The following is a 19,548-nucleotide window of genomic DNA, read 5'->3' as shown; positions in this document are numbered from 1 at the left end:
TCCTGCACTGTTCTGGCACCAAGTCATTCCTCATGTTGTGTTCTTGACCCAGGTACACATAGCTGCTGCATTCGAAGATGTACGTTCTGTTGAGAGTAAATGGAACATCAGGGACTAGTATTTTTTCATGAACATTGCCTTGGTGAGATTCAGCTGCAGTTTGACCTTTCCACACTTGCGGTAGAAGTTGGCCAGCATTTGTGCCACATGGCTAATGTTTGGTGTTAATAGAATGATATCATCAGTGAAGAGGAGGTGATATAGTTGCCAACCGTCTATCTTCACTCCCATTTCTTCCCATTCCAGTCTTCTTATGACATTCTCAAGGGTGGCACTGAAGAGTTTCGGTGAAATGATATCACCCTGCCAAACCCCTTTATTCATGTCAATGATCACCTCCATGTAGAATGGTGAGTTCCTGGTGGTGAATCCGTAATACAGCTCTCGGAGGATCCTGATGTACTGAGTTTGAACGCCCTGTTTGGCTAGGGCTTCGATGACCACTTCAGTCTCAACAGAATCAGAGGCCTTCTTTGGTTTTTATTTTTATTTTTTAAAATTTTTTATTAGTGAATCACCATGGGGTACAGTTACATACTTACAAACTTTCCTGCTTGCGTTTCAGTCTTACAATGATTGAGTACCCATCCCTGAACCAGTGCATTGATGAACGTTAGACAGAGCAGCATCTTGAACTCTCTCGAAACCCCAATGAACTTGATCACCATGTGAAAATGGTTGATTGTGCTGAATCCTTTTTGGAACCCGGCTTGCTCACATGGGATTCTATTCAGGATGACTCGAGCGAACAACTTGTAGCACAGAGCCAACCCAGATTTTATTCCCAGCATCCCATATGGTCCTCTGAGCATTTCCAGGGGTGATTCCTGAGTGCAGAGTCAGAAGTAACTCCTATGCATTGACAGGTGTGACCCCCCAAAAATAATAATAATAATAACAATAAAAAATTGAGAAAACTCCATGTTGTTTTTCATAGTATCTATACTGATTTGTAGTTCAAATAGTGGTGTAAAGCATTTTATTTTCTCCATTTCCTTACTGACTTATATCTTGATATTTTTTATTTGTTAATAACGCTTTCCAACAGATATAAGATAACTGGCCACAGTATGTGTTTATTTTCTGATTATTAATGCAGTTGCTTATCTTCTCCTATACTTCTTGACAATTTGTCTTGGAAATTGAAAAAAATCTATTTAGTTTCTCTCCCAATTTTTAAATTTGTTCATTTAGAATTTTAAAATTCTATTTTTATAAGCTTCTTATATGTTTTGGATATTCACTCACTTAAAATATATGATTTACGCATATTTTCTCCCATTTGGCAATAAGTTGACTTTATATCATTCTTGGTTCCTTTGCTGTAAATAAGTATTTGGTTTGGTATAATTAAATTTGGTCCCCTTACTTGTTTTTTTTTGTTGTTTCCTATACCTTTCATGTCATAAAATATCATTACTAAGATGACAGTAAAGTATCTTACTCTCTAAATATTTTCCAAGGAGATAATTTTTAGTTTTCTTAAAATAATAAAGAAACTATGCTTTCAAAATTGAATACATTTGAGTCATTGTCAAATTAATCAACCACATGTGTGACTTTCCTTCTGGTTTTTTATCCATTGCCCTTGATTTTATTTAGCATTATAATAGCATACTGCTTGATTAATTATAGCTTTGAAATATCATTGAATATTGCACAATGTGATGTACTAGTTCTTTTTCAAAATTACTTTGGTTATTCATGGTTTGTTTTTTATGTATTTATATATTTTGTTCTATTTTTGCCAAAGCACGTGGTAGGGCATTTGTCTTGCACGTGGCTGACCCAGGTTTGATTCCTCTGCCCCTCTTGGACAGCCCAGCAAGAAACCGACAGTATTTTGCCTGCACAACAGAGCCTGGCAAGCTATCCGTGGCATATTTGATATTCCAAAAATAGTAACAGCAAGTCTCACAATGGAGATGTTACTGGTGCCTGCTTGAGCAAATCGATGAGCAACAGTTTGACAGTGACAGTGACAGTTCTATTACTGGGAGTGTCTTATGAGGGCCTATGATTCCTGAACGAATGGCTTGAGGCTCTTCCTGTTCCTGGAGCTAGCAGATGCCATTGGGCTACACTAGCACACGACAGGGACAAATGGAGACTTTACTGGTGCCCGCTCCAGCAAATCAAAGATCAATGAAATTACAAGGGGTACAAGTGATTTCTGGGAGAAATGATCTTAGAATTTTGGCACTAGCACTAAATTTTGCATCTGTATAACTAAATATTGCTGAGAGTGGACCCTGGAACCTCGAATATAACTTGTGAGCCCCTACTCTGCTTCTAAATAGAAATTAATAGAAAAAAAGAGAAATCATGGGGGCTGGCGCAATAGCACAGCGGGTAGGGCGTTTGCCTTGCACGCGGCCGACCCGGGTTCGGTTCCCAGCATCCCATATGGTCCCCCGAGCACCGCCAGGAGTAATTCCTGAGTGCATGAACCAGGAGTAACCCCTGTGCGTTGCCGGGTGTGACCCAAAAAGCAAAAAAAAAAAAAAAAAAAAAAGAGAAATCATTGTTTTATAAAATAATTTTCATTTAATATTTATACTTTAAAAAATAATTTACACTAATACTTTCTGACACCACTACAAAAGAAGGTTATGTGTTTCTCACTGAATAACAACAGCTAAATTCAAATAAAGTTTTTTCTGACAAATGATAGATTTTCTGTATCTATAGACCCTGGGTATTCATAAAAGATAGCATTTATTACCATTAACGATGCCACTATGTTTTAATGTGTTTGGATTTTTTAGCATGGTGGGGGAGGGCGAAGGGGTGTGTGTGGGACTCTGTCATACCTGTCTATGCTCCAGGATTATTCCTGACTCTGTATTCAGGGATCATTACTGAGAGAGCTCGAGAGACCATATATTGTTCCAGGGATCAATGCTGGGTGAGCCACATATGTGTCTGCTGAACTATCTCTCCAGTGCACTATCACAGCTCTTAAAGAACTATCGGAAGGCATAAGGTATATTGGGAAAAGTCATCTTAAGGGATTGTGAAGAGATATAAATCAATGTGAATTAATAGACAAATTGATTATAATGGGATAAATGTCCTAATGTGATGTGGGAGTGTGAAATAAAATGGATGTCATCTTGAAGAAGAAGAGGAATAAATTAGAGATGAGACATTTCTCAAGGAAAAGGAGCATCTTATGGTATTTATAAATAGTTTAAAATGGATGGCACGTCAATACCTTTCTACTGAGTGATATGCTTCATTTTCCTTTTTCAATGTTTTAAAATAATGTTTCCTGCAAATGCCTATATTTAGAAAATGACTGACAATTTATTCCCTTTCTTTATAAGTTCACACCCTTATGTTCTCTTTCCATATCCAGATGTTATTCTCAGACGGCTGTACTTCTTAGCATTCAGGATTTTAACATGTGCTACCATATTTCCCCTTCCGTCTATAATTTGGCATCATGTTTGAAGCCATTAGTTAGCATTCCCATGTTATAATTAGCTGGAAATGATTGAAACACATTTATAAATGTCCTTAAAATAATATGTAATTTTGCTAGGGTCAGACTGACAAAATATGTAGTGATAAAAAATACAGTCGGGCTGTACTTGGCAAATATATTATATTTGGCTTTCAGAGAAATGGTGTTAGGTGAGTCTCTGCTTCTCTTCAGTATTCAAGTGTCTCATATTTGATATCTTTTTGAAATGAGGGGAAAAACTCTTTCCATCTTTAAACTAAGTCATAAACTATCATGCAGTTAACACTTGAGCGTGTATTAATTAGAAAGAATTTTGCCACCTAGTCTTTTCCCTAGTGATACAGTCTTTTTCCTGCAATACTTGGATATGTGAAATCTTGACCATGAGCCCCTGACATATTAAAACTTAAAAATGTTCATTGTGGAAACAACTGCTCAGCTTCACACTTCACAACTAATCTAACAGGAGAAGCCAAGTCAGTTTGGTCTAATACACAAGCACACTGGTCTTTGAGATAAAAGCTCTGGGGCCTTGTCAGTCGGAGTGAAGGTTGAAAATTACCCCAGTTCTATACATTCGAGCTCCTGGAGCAACACCTCCAAATTCCACAGTATGAATAGCCCAGTAGGAGCAGAGCACATTAGATTGGAATGTAGAATGAAAGACAGCTCAGCTCAATTAACAAACAAGATCTTTCAAATCACCACTGGCAGCAGAGTTTTATGAAGTCCAGAGGGTTTTGAAGCAAGTAGGTAAGAACCAGGTCCAAACTTACTATTATGACATTATAATGTAAGGAAGATGAAGACATCGAAATGAAATGAATTCTATAAATCAGTGCCTATACTTTTAATGTTACATAAGAATTCTGCAAGATAGGTATTATCTTAGTGACTTCTTAAGAAAAGGATCACAGAAATTGTGTGGAATTGTGTGATCCTCCAAGGACACACAACTGATTATTCCTAGACATAGGACTCAAATCTTTTATAATCCTTACAAAACTCTTGGGGTTTTTAGACTTTAATAAATAAAAAGCATATGTTTCCAGATTCCCTTAGTCCTTCTATCAAATAGATATAACAAAATAAAGTTCATTGAGTTCAACACTTTAGAAAGTATAGGAGATTCTGCTTCTTGCTTCTCAACTAAGTGGTATCTTCTTCATCTTATAAGGCTCACTTATAAATCAAAGCATCCCTATATGAACTATAATAAAAAGCGTAGTAAAATAAGTAAGAATCTCACTGAAGTATGATAACAAGGTCACCAGATGTGAAGCAACTGGATAAATGAATAAATGAACATTGTATCCTTATTAGTCACACAACTCTAAATTTATCAAGAAAAAAGAACTTAAAAATTAAAAAGATTCTCTTAAATCTTGCACAAAAGGCACAGAATGGTAGTGATGCTTGTAAAAGATAAGAATAATTTTTATGTTTGTCAGCACTGGTAAGAAGAGAAAAATAATGTCAATAAGATTTATTGACCTATGAATAAAGAGATAGAATGGTTCATATTTCCTGTATACAAGGGAATGCTAAAAAACTGGAACAAATTTCTCTGTTAATAGTCATCACATCAATTATTCCCCTACTGCTTTATTCTCCTTATTTAAAAAAGTGGTTTGTATTTAATTTACCTTACAGGCTTCAAAAGAGGAAAAATAGTAAGAGGATGATAGGGAATAACTCTTGAGACTTTAATAATGCATCTTGTTACAGAATCATTAGTAAATACAAAAGAGTTAAAAGTTGGTAGAAGTCAAATCTATTTGATACTGACTCTAGAACTTACAAATTACAAATGAGCAAAAGTCAGCAAAAGTATAGAAATAAGTTTAATATCAAGCTTTATTTATTGAGTTCACAGTAATGCCGACACCTCATGAAATCTAATGATGCAGGCTACAGGGTAAGGCACATGAGGTTTTGGATAAAAATAAGATTAAATCATAGGGGTGAGATTGTTTCTGAGTCAAGTTTCTGAGTCAAGTCTCTTCATACTTAAAAAGTAACTACAATAAAATAAAAAATTTTAAACAATTGCTATTTTATTTACAAAGAGAAAACTCTAAATTCACCATTGTACTCTGAACTAACATTCTAAAGATAAATGATGGAAAATTAATGAGGAATGTTATACCTCAAATATTATTACCTCAAATATTATTTTTGAGGTAAAATTGGTTTACATAAAGGTTTGCTTACTTTTTAATGCATTCAACAGATATTTATTGAGCTGCTTATACATCCCACCACTAATTATACATTAATAATAAACAAATTATTGCCCTTTGTGGAATTTATCACTTTATTTTATTTAAAACAGAGAAAGTATTTAAAAGCAGTTTTAATTCTGCTTAGTGGTCTTTATGTGCAAAGATAATTTCTCATTATAAAGACCTATGACTTAAATCTTTTATGCAGTCACATACATAACTCCCAAATTTCTTCTATAATACAACACATTCTCTAACTCACTCTTTCAACCAGCAATTCTTAATAGTACTTAAAAATATTCGTTACCACACCACACCACACCCATCACCAAAATACCTTTACAGCACATATTCCACAGCCCATTGGTTTCCTTGGATTTCTCTCTCATCTCCATTTTTGGTGAATAACCTCATGTCTGCCTTCCAAGTTCAAATGTCTTCTTTCAATTAACTTTGAAGCGAATTTATATTAAAAGGACTTGAAAAAGAGGGTCAGTTCTGAGCGGTCAACAGAACGACTACTTTGGCCCAATCTGGCTCCACTGAAACATTCACAATAAACCTTGGCAAATCAAGGAAAAGGGAAAGAAATAACATTGAAACAAAGAGAAAACTCTAAATTTACCATTGTACTCTGAACTAACATTCTAAAGATAAATGATGGAAAATTAATGAGGGATATTATAATAGTAAAATAAAATATCTCAGGAAAATTAGTTATGAAGATCATATTTTTTCCTAATAAAGTTAGTTATATAAATTTAAGAAATAATAAATGCTTATGCTTAAAATAATTTGGCTAAATAATAGTATTGAGTGAATCAAGAATAAAAGAGATTTCTGCTTCAAGCAATAAAAATATATAAAAATAATAATAAAAACAAAGGAAAAGAAATTAGGGACCTATGACCAAAAAATGGGATAATAGAATCAGTTTAAACTAAATGGGAATGTGAAGTAGAAGATAACAAAATTAGAGAAGAAATAAAAAATAAACAAAGATGGTTCGTAGAAAATATAATTGGATAAAAATACAGGAAGAAATTGGAAATATGTTTAATGAAGTCTCTGAAGATGAAATTTAAGGCAAGAAGATGTAATACTCTATGACAATAATTCCAGAAGCCTTCTACTCAGGGAATTCAGGGGCACTCCAAATAATTCTTGACTGACCAGATCAAGTTGTTCAAAACTAATTTTGTTCTAAGCCTGCGGTGCAAAAGGTGACCTGGGTCATTGCAGTAGTGCTGGTGGAGGATCAAATCAGGGTTCCAGGCATGTAAAGTACGTAGCTCTGACCCTTGTATACCAGCCTTCAGGCATTCTCTTAAAGAGCTTCTGAAACTGCATGGCTAAAGGTACAGTGTACCCTTTTAAAGCTTCTATTATGAATATATAAAGAAGAGACTGTTTCAAAAACAATTATAGGGCAGGAGAACTGTGAATCTAGGCAAATATGCTTAAATTGGAAAAATAGCAAGTTGTTTTTAGGCTTGTTAACAATTTAAAACACGAAAATATGGACTGAATATCACTATGTGTATATATCTTTGTATATATACATATATGTCTGATATATACATAGATATATCATAGACAATACTTACATATATATTTCATATATGAAAATATATGTGAAAAGCTTGGATGCACATATATTGATGGATAATAAAGTGCTCAGTTATCACATCTAGGATGTTTAGAGGACAATATACAGTGCCAGTGATCAAACGGGGTCAGCCTCATGAAAGGCACATTTCTAATGCCTGTTTTATTTATCTTCTCTCATAGACAATTTTTAAAAACCACGTGCCAAGCATTTGTATACTGATAAATTGTTCCTCAAGAAAAAAAAGTTCACATAGAGCTTTTTCTTCAAGGCCATCTTCTCTCTTTTGTTTGCTTGTCCTTTTTCACTCCAGAAAAGCCCGTGCTCTCTTTTGAACTAATTCTTCATCTCTTTCTCTCTCCTAATGGCTTTCTAAGTGAGTTTCATTTTATTAATACATTCTCAGTTCACTTAAACAAATATAGCCACAATGAGATATTTAGATATCTAAAAAAATTAATGGGAAATATTTTTTGAGTAGTCAACTCCTGAGGAATCTATTACAGAACTACTTTCTGATAGTCATAAAATAATCAACAAAATTTGGCATAATTGTATGGAAGTACTGAATATATACTCTATATATATGTAACTGAATATAAGGATAAGGAAGCAATAGTAGTATGTGTTGTAATTTTGGTAAAGAATAGAGATAATTTAAATCATATAGTGATTGTAACTTAAATTAGAAGAAGGTGAGGAAGGAATAAAACTAAGATGATGACATATTGACCAAAGAAGGTTTAAATGACTCCTAAAGTATTGTTACCAGAATATAATTATGAATAAAAATCAACCGTAGCAATTCTTTCTAGATAAACTGTGAAAATATTACAAATACTTATGTAAGTTAAACTAGTCCTAAGACAATATTATAGAATTACAGACTAAAACATTATTTTTTAAAAAGTGCACATTTGAACAGTCAACATCTAAAAAGAGAAAAATCACATGTTCAAATTAAAATGTAAATTTATGTTCTAAGACTTGACAGGAACAATAATTTGTAAAATAAAAAATGAATAAAAGGGGTGAGGAGGATACCAATTTTAAAAAGATATAAAGGATAAATTGGCAGTGACTGAGAGGGCTAAGCAGGTTTAGTAATGCAATATAGAAACATATAAGTAATGGGATGTTTTAAATTCAGAAGCTAGTAGGAAGAGTGGTTAATTAGAGAAGTTTGAAGAATTCAAGAAGTCTGCTTCTATTTTAATATTCAATATAAACTGTTCTGTTAAGATTAAAAGCTTAGGTGACATGACAATTAAAGGGAGAATCATTTCCACATTCAATTTGATCAATGTTTACTAAAAATAATTGTCTAAACAATATTTATGAGGTAATTTTGAATACTCAAATAAGATCACTTTTCTCCTTAAGAAATTATGTTTAATTACTATTGTGTACTGGACTGGAGTGATAGCACAGCTGGTAGGGCATTCACCTTACCGTGGATGACCCGGGTTCAATTCATCCAGCCTGGCAAGCTACCGAGAGTATTCAGCCTGGCAAGCTACCCGTAGCATGTTCGATATGCCAAAAACAGTAACAAGTCTCACAATGGAGACATTACTAGTGCCCATTCGAGCAAATCGATGAATAACGGGATGACAGTGCTACAGTGCTACAGGATTTATTATTTGAGTATAAGCCATTTGTTGCAATTTACAAATTTCATATTAGAGTTGCTTCAGGCATTCAATATTCCAATCTGTCTACCAGTGTGATCTTTCCTTCACCAATGCCCCCAGTTTCTTACCCACTTCCCAAGCTTGCCCACTTATTAGGCACAAACAAATTTAGTTCATATTGTTCTTTACAACAAAATGGCAAGTGGAGTTATCAGAAAATGTATTAACAAAAGTCAAATTGTAATGACTGATAAATCTCAGAATGGCATTGCTAAAGTAATCCTTCTGAAAATTTACTGCTCTGGTTGGTATTGGTTGAGCTTTCTGTGTTATTATTTCCACTCATTGAGCTTGGTGAACTTCTACAAAACTTTCCAATAAAGTTGTTTTGCTCCTATTGGGCTCTTAGTACTGTGAAATTTGGAGATGTTGCAGAAGATTTGGAGCTTGGCCATTTATATGTTGGAGAAAGGAGGGTGTGGCAGGTACTGGGTCTATGCAGAAGTGGGAGGAATTTGCCCACCCCACATTCAAAGAAACCTCAGAGTTTTCAGCCTAGAAGATCCATCTTCCTGGGACAATTTGGCTTCTGGAGGATTGCTGAGATTCAGTGGTATAGCTGGGCCATTAATATTAGTTGTTATATAATAATAAGTTACATTTTTATTTTATTACAAGATATACACTTTATATTAAATATGTAAGATATGCGGTATATGTAAAAGAACATGTTTTTGTTATTCACTAAAGTGTTTGTGATTGAGTTAGAACCATGTTATGCTTTGAAATATTGCAATAACACAATATTAAATATTTTTAAAATATGAATTGATGATAGGACTAGAAAAAATACCTCATATAAAATTTTAAAAAATATCATATTTTGCCACAGTATTTTAGATATTTCCCATCCTTTATTTAGGTATAAAATAAGACTATTACAAAATTTTTAAATCCTTAAAATCCTGAAGGTAATATAATAAAATGCCTTTGTATATATGGAATTATTCCTTGTAATTTATATTTGCTTCATAGACATCCAATAAATGGTATAGTAATAAATTATCTTTTGGATAACTTTGAATGGTCATTTTCTAAATGGAACAGATAAAATAAAACAGGTAAAATAAAATAGTACCAGAAACAGTATTCTATTAGGTGTGGTCATCAGGCTGAGGCAACCAAGAGAGATCTCTGTCACCTTTTTAGGAACTGCTGAAGATAATACCCCTGAAACATTTGAAATAAAATGTGGAGAATAAATCAATATTAGAAAAGTGGTGTGTTGTGAAGAAGGTATTATCCATCACTAAATTTCCCTTATGCCCCATGTTCTCACATCACTATATTGAAATGCAGAGACTTTACTGCTCAGCATGCAGTCTCACAGAAACACAGTCTAGGACTTACTAATGTCTTCCTAAAACGCACACCTTGCTGAGGCACCAAAACACACACCTTGTGGCGCCAGAGTGATTCATTAGTTATGTTCAGGCTCTGTGACTTAGAAAAATGTGCTCTTCCTACTGTTTTCCTTATCAAATTGCTATCTTATAGCCTTGACAACACATTAGATAGGTGAAATTTTATAATTGAATGTTTAGAAATGACAAATTATTTTAATTATGAATGGCCTTGGGCATTTTGTTGTAATTTAACAGCATAGCAATTTTACATAATTTAGGTAATATATCTAGAGGGCTACTTGGTTCATATAATTATTGCACCATCAGGCTGTTTCAGCTTTTGGATCACATGAAGATATCCAGGATGGGTTTAGAGAAGTTCACTAAATGCATAATACAAAGAGTGGGATTAGGAAAAACATTTTTTATCAAAGTTTTTTTCTATAAAATTAAAAAGAAGTTAAAGAAATTGTATATTGATCTCTGATAATTTTAGACTAAGACATCGACAAATAAACTCCATACAACATGAAAATCCCATGAGCTAAGTACTATTATTAGTCTATGTGCTATATATAAAATATATTTTGTATATATAATAAACATATTTTGTATATATATACAAAAACATCACAGAGAGTAAAACTTTGTTAATAAATAAATATATAGATGTGTATAAAAATCATGTTTATAAAGCTACTGGAGAATATTTTATATTTTCTTTTATCAACTGGCCACATTAGAATTCTGTGTTCCTACAATGGGGTTGCAATGAAACATGTTGGCAGCTTAGGTGTTTCAGAAAAAGGAAAACCACTATTGAGTTGAGTGACAGATGTTTGTCATTATGTGAGCAACTTGTGAAAAGTATTATAGCATGATGTTGCCTTATACAATTTATTAGAATGCTGTAAGATACACTGAAAATGTTTAGTCTAACACCAAACCTACAAGAAGACTTAAGCAACGTCTTCAGCTAAATATACTTAACTGCTCTTAAATCACCTTGTGAAATTAGTTGTTAGGCAATTTGACATAGATATATTAGGGAAATATTTTACCATTTAAGCAAATTGGTTTATATGAATTAGTTAACATGTGTTTATATCAGAAGATTGAGGTTGTAGCAGACTTTTAACTCCGATTGTATTTAACTTTTGAGTCTTAAGTGATAGGCTATAGCAACTTTGACAACTTTGTTATGAAATTACAAAACCAGATATCCATGCTTCATACTCTTGAGTTCTCCTGAAAAAGGTGATGAAAAAATTATTTATAAAAAAGGAAATCATATAAAAGTTTTTTACTTCAGTAAATTACGGTTTTATTTTAGTTTATCAAAAGAAATGGCTTATGAGAGAGTAATTATCATGAAATAATGTTAGACATCCACCCCCCCTCTGGGGTGCCCTGAGTAAAAACAGCCTGGCGTGGAGTCTGGTGGCATAGCTATGGGCCTCATTTTATACTCCCATCTAGAAGGAGCAGCTGTTGAGAGCAAGCCAGAATCTGAAAAGGATTCAGCACAATTGACCATATCCACACAGTGGCCAAGTTCATTGAAGTTTCAAGAGAGTTCAAGAGGGGGCTGGAGTGATAGCACAGTGGGTAGGGCCTTTGCGTTGCACACGGCCGACCCGGGTTTGATTTCCAGCATCCCATATGGTCCCCTGAGCACTGCCAGGAGTAATTCCTGAGTGCAGAGCCAGGAGTAACCCCTGTGCATCGCCAGGTGTGATCCAAAAAAAGCAAAAAAAAAAAAAAAAGAGAGAGTTCAAGATGCCGCTCTATCTAACATTTATCAACTTATAGAAGGCCTTAGATTCTGTTGAGACTAAAGTGGTGGTCATCGAAGCCCTAGACAAACAGGGCGTTCAAACTCAGTACATCAGGATCCTCCATGAACTGTATTACGGATTCACCATCAGGATCTCACTATTCTACTAGGAAGGGATCATTGACATAAAGAGAGGGGTGCAGCAGGGTGAAACCATTTCACCAAAACTCTTCAGTGCCACCCTCGAGAGCGTCATGCAAGGACTGGAATGGGAAGAAATGGGAGTGCAGATAGACAGTTGGCAACTACACCACCTCTGCTTCGCTGGCGACATTGTTCTAATAACACCAAATATTAGCCAAGCGGCACAAATGCTGGCTGACTTTGACCACAAGTGTGGAAATGTTGGACTGCAGCTGAATCTTACAAAGACAATGTTCATGAAAAACGAACTAGTCCCTGACTAGTTTTGTACATTATTTGTACAAATATTCTATTTGCTCTCAATGGAATGTACATCTCCGAATGCAGCATCTGTGTGTACCTGGGTCAAGAACTCAACATAAGAAACGACTTGGTACCAGAACTATGCAGGAGGAAGAGAGCAGCGTGGAACGCCTTCAAGAGCGTCAAAGAAGTGGTTAACAGGATGAAGAACCTCTGGCTCTGGGCACGTCTTTTGGACTCCAATGTTCTTCCTGCACTAACATATGCCTCAGAAACCTAGGCCTTACCAAAACAGGATAAGAATGCTATTTGGGATTCTCAAAGAGTAATTGAAAGAGTTATGCTTGGAGTATCATGTTTCACTCAAGTGAGAGAAGGAATCCAGAGTTCCGACCTCCATCGAGGGTCAAGAATCAGGGATGCTGTCTAATTCTCAAAGGTGTCAAAAATCAGATGTGCTGGACACATAATGCGATTCAGAGATGACCGCTGTACTAGAGCTCTTACTGACTGGATTCCTCCGGACGTCAAAAGGCCATGTGGCCGCCCACCAATGAGATGGTCAGACTTCTTCATCAAAACCCTCAATGAACAGCTGAGGCTCTTCCTGTTCCTGGAGAGAGCAGATATCCTTGGGCTACACTAGCATGCGACAGGGACGAATGGAGACATTACTGGCCCCCGCATGAGCAAATCAAAGATCAACGGGATGACAAGTGATACAAGTGATACAAGTGTTAGACACCTGTCTACCAACAGAAGATTTCTGTTAGATAAATGGAATAAGATGTTAAAGATGTAAAAACAGCAATTATCATCAAGTCACAAGATAACCTGCAAAATGGTATAGTTATCTTCAGACAGAATTACTCTATAAAAATTGAGTTAGATGTGCTTGATAAAGACAAGAAGAAAAATTTTATCTCAAAGAAGATAAAATTTAAGGAGTCAACCTAAATTGAATCCAAGCCAAAAGCTATTGAGAAATATAAAATGTTTGTTAAAAGGTGTGGTATTTCTAATTCATGATTAGAAAATTGTGTTTTTAAAGATGGTTGTACAAAAACCAAAGTGTGATTCATACATTCAATCCAGAAAATCATTTCAACTAAACTAGTTCAAATATGAAAATGTATATGCAAGCTTGGTCAACTTTTATTTGCATAAATAAAATGGTAAAAATGGAAAGTAACAATATTTTATTTTATACTAAAATAAAATCATTATATAATAAATATTAAGTATTATGCTAAAACACTAACAAAAACATATACTTTTAATTACATTAAATGGAAATGTAATTTAAAATAATATATATACAAACACACATATATAGAGAGTGCTTGCATAAAATAAGCAGCAATATTATAGCTTACAGTATGTTATTTTGTAATTTTAATTTTTTAAGTGATCAGATATTACTTCAGGACTGATTTTTATATACATATGTTATGATATACAAGAAGGAGATGATTTTTGTGTCATTTCTTTTTCTCAATATTGCTAGGGTCCAGAATTATGCACCTTGGAGTTTTATTTTAACCTAGCACTACTGGATGACATGCCAATTAATATTGAACTATGGCTTGTTAACATGCTATTTGACCTCAGTTTTTAAAGATTTATTTTCTAAAATATCTATTAATGATCACTTCTTTTCTATTATTATCTGTGTTTAAATTACATTTCTTCTTTTAGGTATGTAAATCTTGTTGTATATACAAAGCTCTAGCGCTTGATACTATCTCTCGGACATCAGAATATGGCAGTAGATGTAGTTCCCACACATACCCATATATCTTAGTATATTATGCATCAATCTATTTTATTTATATAAATTATATATAATGTAAAACATGCTATATGTTGTATATATCTATTTATACATCTATAAAATAGATTTTGAGGTCACACCTATTGGTACTCAAGACTGCTAGATCTCTGCTTATAGATCACTCCTGGGATAGCTTAGACCATCTTATGAGGTGCTAGGGATTGAATCAATGTTATCTGTAAGCAAGGGAAGCATCTTAATCTTCTACTATACTTCATGTCTTTATATCTCATATTTTATGAACAATAATTAATGTCAGAAAAAAGCAACAAAAATTGTCTGAAAAGAACACAGAAGCATTACTAAATTTTCATTGGCATTAAATACTCTTTCTTTTCTTTGTTTTTTTTTTTCTTTTTGGGTCAAGCCCATCGAAGCACAGAGGTTACTCCTGGCTCTGCACTCGGGAATTAATACTGGTGGTGCTAAGGGGACCATATGGGATACTGGGATTTTGAATCCGGGTTGGCTGTGTGCAAGGCAAATGCCCTACCCGCTGTGCTATCACTCCAGCCCCGGCACTAGGTACTCTTTTTGAAATAATTATTTTGACTATTCTTAATCAATTTAACAAAACTGCTAAACTGCAGGGTTTCTTCACCATGTCCAGAGGATTGTGATCACAGTCCTTGTCAAGTTCTTGGGCAAAATAAACATACTCTATCTCCAAGATTTCTGTGACCTGTCAATAATAATAAATGAGTTTAGTTTATATCAGTTATTCTCAGTGATCCTTTCCTATCTTCTAATAAGTTGATAAAATAACATTTATAATTGACATTTTTAATATGCCACATTGCTTTTTAGAAAAAAATTTAGAAAATATATTTTTACTTTATTTAAGCATCATACTTTACAAAATTGTTCATAAAACAAAGTTGTTGGTAGTTTTCCAGCACCAGTCCCCCACCAGAGTGACCTTTCCTCTACCTTTTATCCATTTTCCTAACCACTCTCTGGGCTCTTAGCAAGCACAAAATATTATATTTTGTATTACTTGTTACAAATAAATGGTTAATGTCTGAGCACCATCCTAGCGCTCCAACAGCCTTGGCACAGAGACATAGCAGCGAGTCCCAGAATACACCACAGCTCCAGAGATCCCTGTGGGCCCCATACTGGGCCTATTTCACTGGGACACCCCAGATGAAGCAGGTGGACTCTCCCCACCTACTCCAGTTGGAATCCCAGTGACCAAGAGCTTCCACAAGCAAGGCCCAGGTATGTGGGCTCCAGGACTGGATCTCCAGGCCCCATGGCAGCAGAGGAGCAGGACTGTCCCTCCCTGAGTCCCCGCCAGCCCAGTAGACTGGCTGTAACACCCGTAATTTGCCTCCAGGTGCTATCTTAGCGCACCAACAGCCCTGGCCTAGAGACTCCCAATTGAATCACAAAATGGATTAGTGCCATACAGAGATGTCTCTGGAACCCAACCATTTACAATCTAGAAATTTACATTTATAATCATGGTCATGCAGGCTCTCATGATATTCAAGATGAGCAATGGAAAATAAATTATCTAGTATCTGCCCCTGCAGGTAGGTTTGAGTGGTGGTGGAAAATTTTGAGCAAAACATAATGCGCCAAATTAGGGAGAGAGTATTGGAAATTGTCTGCCATAGAGGCAGGATGAATACTGGGATGTGGGTGGCAGAAAATTCGCACTGGTGGAGGCATGGGTGTTTCATCATTGTATGGCTGAATCTCAAACATGAAAGCTTTGTAACTCTATCTCACGATGATACAATTTAAAAAAAAAGTAATGTGGAGTTCATGCCCAATTCAATCAGCTTAATCAATGGCTGAACAATTAGCAGTACCCCTACATTACTTTTTTTAAAAAAACAACAAATAAATGGTTAATTGGATTATCAAAATATACTTCAGTCAAAGGAAATTTGTAAAAATTGTTACATATCACCACAGGATCATTCAGTCCTTGTCTGAGGGTTTACTAAGTTGTTTGTTGCTAGATAAGCTTAATGTGTTATCATTTTAGTTTATTGAACTTAGTTGGCTTCTATGCTACTTTTCCATCAAATTTGCTTGGTTCCTACTTGGAAGTCAGTATTGTGGAATTGGCAGGTGTTTCCAGGAACTTCATGATTTGTAAAACTGGGCCAATGAGTTTACATAGCAGCTGTTAGGTGTAGGTGTGGCTGCTGGGACATCAAGATGTATGGAATGGAGTGTCGACCTCTACTCTGAGAAAACCCTTGAGTTCTCAGCCTGGAAACCAGTGCACCTGGAATTTTTTTCAGATAAATATCTCTGTAGAAAGCAGTCAAGAAGCAACTAAAGTTGGTGTGATGGAGGCTTCAGTGTTTTAGTGTGGCTCTCAGGCTTCAGGGCTTCAGCAGGTTGGAGACTTGACCCCACACCATCCTGAGAACACCCCAGGACTTTGAGCCAGGATACTGGTGTACCCACATATTTTAGCAGTTTGGTTTGCACCTCTTCTGAGATTAAGTCATGAATCTGTTCAATTAACCATTTTAAAATTTTCTAGGGATGGATATTATATTTACTTGGTTGTGTGTTTCAGATATATTTCTTAATGTTACATAGTTGATTTTAAAATGAGAAAAATTTCTAATCTCTAAAAAATTCTCTCAAAATACCACCTTCTCAAATTCTATCTATTCATAGTCTATTATTATATACTATTTGATAATTTCATTCCACATAAATTTATTTTGTCTACATAACTGTTTTAATCAACTAAAAACTCTCCTACTTTAAATCTCTCTCTAGGAATGTCTTTCCCAAAGTGGGTAACACTGCTCTCACCCTCCCACAGAAGGTGCAAGTGTACTAAGTGGTAGTGGTTTTTGATGCAATTGGGGAATGTTTTCTGTTTGCTTTAAGAAGGTAGATTTTCAGGTGGAACTATTTCTTTTCCCTTAAAAGGCAATAGGATAAGGCTGGAGTGGTACAACAGGTAACGAGCTTGTTTTGCTCTTGACCAAATCATGTTTGTTTGTTTGTTTGTCTTTGAGTTTTGTTGTTTCTTTTTAAAAAAATTTATTGAATCACTGTAAGATTGTTACAAGCTTTCTTTCATACTTGGGTTATAATCACACAATGATCAAACACCCATCCCTCCACCAGTGCACATTCCCCATCACCAATATCCCCGGTATAACCCCCTTTCCCATCCTCCCCCTTCCTCCATGGCAGACAATATTCCCCATACTCTCTCTCTACTTTTGGGCATTATGGTTTGCAACACAGACACTGAGAGGTTATATCTACTTTCTGCATACATCTCCCATCCCGGCTGATTCCTCCAGCCATCATTTTCTTAGTGATCCCTTCTCTATTCCATTAAATTATGTTTGGTCCCTGGCACCCATTATAGTCTCCAAGGCTGCTAGGAATGATCCTTGAGAACAGAACTAGGAGCAAGCCCTGAGAACCACTGGGTGTGCTCCCCAACTTCCCAAAATACAATAGAACAAATAAGTTGGGAAGCTCTAAAGATATTATCATACTAATAAAATATTATTGTATTCTTATTTCCTTTATGGGAAGATAAAAAAATTAAAGCTGACTTATGTCATTGCTCATTCAGCATCTATCATAAGTAGTCATCAAGACATTTCAAAGGTTAAGGTAGAAAATGGAAGTTTCATTACTGACACATCAAGAACATGCTAATAGTACAGAATACCATCAAGAATGATTATATTTATGTTTTCAGTTAGTTAGTTTTTAACCTATTGAACCATGATTTTCTTACTTGAAATTATATCATAATTATCAGTATGCTTGAGTAGTCAGAACTCAAAACCCCAGTTTTAGAGAAAGATACTTAAGATTCAATGGTTCAGATACAAGAAATTTGCTCAAACATATTATTATTGCAGACTTTCATTTTACTAATATTGTCCACATATTTCTAAATAATGTAAAAATGATTATTTTTCACATCCTCACACTCCAATGTTTATATTTCCATGAGATTGCCTCTCAGAAACAAATTTGGATCAATTGTTGTGCCTATTGTTACTTTGAATAGCTATTGACAGAATGTTTTCTAAAACATCTTCAATAGTTTATATTTCTATAAGCAAAAGTGAGCATATTATTAATGACTTATAAACTTCACTTTGGCTGTTGTCAATAATATTTTATAGTATAATATTTAATGAATGTGATCTACTTATAAATTCAAACTTGAACAGATGTAAGAAAAAATATTTTTTTATTTTTGCTACATATATCCACTTTAATATATTGCTTAACAATGCATATTAAGTCTGTGAATTACTTATATGAATGCATTTTGTTGAATTATTGTTATTGACTATTAAATTTGTCAAACATTTAATATATGTATTATGAAAATATTTCCTCCAAATTATGGTATCTCTTTTACTATTTTATGATATACATTCCTGTTGCTAAAGCTATAAGTGAGTAATAATAACTTTTCCATTTTTTAGTTCATGAATATTCGATCTTGATGAAAATTTCCTAGATTACATATATTATTTAAATTTTCCTTAATATTTATATTTTATGTGAAATATTTTTATAAAGATAAATTGCTTATCATTATGTGAATGATATATCCATGTGTATCTCTTTTATTAATAGCAGCACAGCAGGTAGGGATTTTGCTTTGCACGTGGCCAACCCAGGTTCGATTCCTTCACCCCTCTCAGAGAGCCTGACAAGCTACCAAGAGTACCTTGTCCCCACAGCAGAACCTAGCAAGCTACCCATGGTGTATTCGATATGCCAAAAACAGTAACAACAAGTCTCATAATGGAGATGTTACTGGTGCCCGCTCAAGCAAATCAATGAGCAACGGGAGGACAGTGACAGTGACAGTGACCTCATACCATTGTTTTAAAGTGTCTTATTTGATATTAAACTGCATTAATAACTTTTGCAAACACAAATTTTGCACATATTCAAGTCTTATACCTAAACTCTATATTTGTTTTAATATTTCTTTTATATAGTATCAGAATATTTTAGTCATATGGAATTTATATATCATATTAAGTTCCCCCTTCCAAAGCATTTGTTTTAGTTGTTGTCACATAATTAGAAATTTTTATGTGATGTTAATTTTA

Source organism: Sorex araneus, chromosome 4 (genome assembly GCF_027595985.1).
Source record: "Sorex araneus isolate mSorAra2 chromosome 4, mSorAra2.pri, whole genome shotgun sequence".
Lineage (NCBI taxonomy): Eukaryota > Metazoa > Chordata > Mammalia > Eulipotyphla > Soricidae > Sorex > Sorex araneus.
This window is presented reverse-complemented; position numbering follows the sequence as displayed.